Genomic DNA, 3528 nt, shown 5'->3' on the forward strand with positions numbered 1-3528 from the left:
AGCTGGATGAAAGTCAAACTTTCAGTCATTGGTATAAGTCAATAATGCAGAATGTTTCAGAGAGGAAGTCACTGCATGCTTTCCTAAAAAAAACAGTGAGCTGGCTCACATGTATAAACGTCACCAGCTGTTGAATATGTGCCGCGTCACAATAGCCAATTTCACCTGTCACAGACTTCTCGGAAAACATGCTATTGAAAGTGTGTGCAAATGTTTACTTAAGTGCAAATCGTTGTGTGCAATATAATGGCTGTTCCTGGAGGTAAGTGGAATATATTCACTTATCTATTACTTAATTTTTGGATTTTTGTATGCTTTTAACGTGGAAACAAAAAATTCCTGCGATTCTTATCGATTTTTAATGACATCTGACGTTGTTGTAAAATTTTTAGAATAGTTTAGAGTTTTTATTTAAAAAAAGAAAACCTTCGGGTTCCTTCAGACGCGGATTCTGAGTTATTTTTTCTGCCTCTGAGTATGGCCCGTTTTCTAATGTAACAGGGTGTCTGCGCAATACCACGACCAACAAAAATGTCATCAGATGAGGCATTAGTAAACTTCGCAATATTGAATTTAAGTAAGCAACAGTACATCGATCTGCAAAACTTATTAAAAGGAAAAACAAATTTCGCGTACCCATCGTACCAGAAAATTTTAGAAGCAAAAAAGCGCACTTATCCGGAATGAATTTCAGTAACAGAAACGAGTGCGGAAGTGTAAGTATAGTCTTTACTTGATCGCAATTGCTAAAGAATTTTGCAGTTGCAACAAAACGTAGTCAATATATTACACCCAAAAATCACTTCTACTCTCAGATTCATTGTAAAATGGGGCTGTGATGGCATTTCCGGCAGTCGGATCCAATATAGCGCGCAATATTAGATTCGACAATTTGAATTTCGAAAATCTAAATTGATTATCGCAATCAGCGACCTGGAAACATAGGTACACAGAGTTTTTAAAACATTCAATCACTGCCCAAAAAATTTCGGCCATATTTAATCAGCTATTTTGGATTTCGAAAATCTGAATTAAGTACCGTAATCAGTGATCTCAAAAACATAAGCATACCTAGTCTCGAAAATATTAAATTACTTTTTCCAACATTTGTCCGCCATATTGGATCCGCCATTTGGACTTTATAAAATCTGGATCCATAATCGTAATCAGCGATCTCGAAAACGTAAGTGTACCAAAAATTATAGAATTCCGCTAACACCTTCATATTTTGGCCAGCTTTTTGGAATTTCCGACCACTGTGCGCTGTTATATTGGCTCCCCCATTGTCAGTTTTTGCATTTTGATATTGTACTTGAAATGAGTGACCCAAAAAGCCCCTTCCACCCAGTATTATACAAATGAGAACAGTATTTTCATAATATGAGTGCCCTATTAGATCTGCCCCTTCAAATTTATAACCTTACATATTAAATTCCAAATCAACGAACCCAAAAATTCTCTCATACCAAATTTCAGATAAATACATGAAATTTTGCAATTTTGGCTGCCATATTGGATCCGCGAGTTTAAATTGGTAATATTTTATCTCAAATTCGAAACCAGCGACCGCATCAACTGCCTTATACCAAGTTTCAGACAAATATGCAAAAAAAAAATGATTTTGTCAGCTATATTGGATACGCCATCTAGAATTTGGAATTTTTTGTACAAAATCCGAAATTAAAGACCCCAAACCCCTTGCGTTCCAAGTGTTAGCTAAATTCAAAGTAAAATCGAATGTTGGCAAATTTGTGTGGTTCCTGGCCCACTGTGCATCCTTTTTCTTATTCAACAGTGGACAAGCAAACCGGTATTTCCGATATAGAATCTAAATGGCTCAATAGATTTCCATAAATGAGATAGAAAATGACTGTCCATGATTCCATCACTAGACACTGGTTCTGCCTGATATTGCAGAACAATGAACGAGTATTATTTTCAAACGAAATTTTTGGATCGTCTTCTTAAATGAATTCATTAATATAGAAAACAAAAAATATGTCTTCCTAGCATGTTTTCAAACAATTGATGAAAAAAGTAATGATCCTCATTCAGAGACGTTTTGATCTCGATAACGACACTTAAAGAGCATAATTTAATTTTAATTTAAGATTTTACGATTCATTCATCGTTGAGTGCTTTTGTTGTTTATAACCTTGCTTCCGCCTTTTCATCAACCAGGGACAACAAGAGCCAACCAGGAATTTTCAAATTCTGTTGTGGATAGGAAACTGAGATTCCCTTGCTGCAGTCTTCGTTTATAAATCGAGATTTCTATTTGAATATGCTGCGCGCCTTTCCGTTTGGTGTCTCCAATAGCTTTGGAACCAGGCTGAAAACCTCCAAAGTCAGAGCTCCAGATCATTTTCTCTTGGCTTCGAGAACGAACTAAGTTACCTAGGAGCCATATCTTCGTCTTTACCAGTAATCCTTTATGAGGGTGGAAGTCGTCTCACATCCCTTAGCAGGGCCCTTGACACTACGGTACTGTGCTAGACTCCAGCCCACTCAAGACTCCCGCGATGGGATGCGCATCGGGGTACAGTCTCGTTCCAGAGAGCTTTTTTTTATCGATATAGCAGAAAACAAGCCGAGCGAAAATCTGCCAATCACAAGGCAGTGCAGAAGAAACGACCAATCAACGCCGGCCTGTGGGAACTCGCCCAAATGTGACGAGACGATGCGCTCAGCAACAGACGAGCCTAGCTCTCTTTCGTTCAGCATCCACGTGCGAAGACGAAGCATTCAAAAGCTTTCACAATTTTACTTATATTCTCTTGCAGTAAAAATTTAAGATTTGAAATAGAGTTAGTGTTTGTAAAACGTCGAGATAAGGTCTGTCTTCCACTTGTCGTAAACTTATGATCCTCGTATTTCTTTTCTGTTTTGCAGTTTGGATTGAGTTAGCTTTGAGTATTTTCGTGAAAATGAGGAACCCTTCGAGTCTCCAAGGGCACTTATTATCTATTTCACGCTTGGTTATTATTATTTGGCTTAATTTACAAGATCAGTTGCCCCTCCCCCCATTCTCGGCCATAATAGCTTGCCTACGGCCATTTTTTTCGGGTTAAGTGTCCGCTAGGTGTTCAACAAAAAAATTAAGTTTATTATTCTTGGGTGTTTGAGATTTAAAATAAGGGATGAGAGTAGTTATTAAAGTTAAAATAATAAAATGATCCTTACAATGTCAAACTTGAATTCGCTAAGCATGAAAACGTCGAATATTACCTGTAAATTCGTACTTTACTTGTCGCTTAGGTCTAGAAAGAACGTTTAGACGCCAAAAAAGTAGAACAAACTAAACGTAACGGGAATCTAGAATTTCTTTTGAATCCGATATCTGAAACCTTTTTAACTCACATGAATTCAAAGGGCTTTGAATTTTCTAGGTTGAGAATATTTGAAAAAAAATGTTTTGTGCCCAGCTATTCTTCCTTGTAAATTTTACATATTAAATACCGTTTGACTAGTGCGAACTCGGACTCTATGCTGTAGGCCATAGAGCTGTATGCATGTGTGGGCTTGTAA

The sequence above is a fragment of the Belonocnema kinseyi genome, chromosome 9 (assembly GCF_010883055.1).
Source record: "Belonocnema kinseyi isolate 2016_QV_RU_SX_M_011 chromosome 9, B_treatae_v1, whole genome shotgun sequence".
In the NCBI taxonomy this organism is placed as follows: domain Eukaryota; kingdom Metazoa; phylum Arthropoda; class Insecta; order Hymenoptera; family Cynipidae; genus Belonocnema; species Belonocnema kinseyi.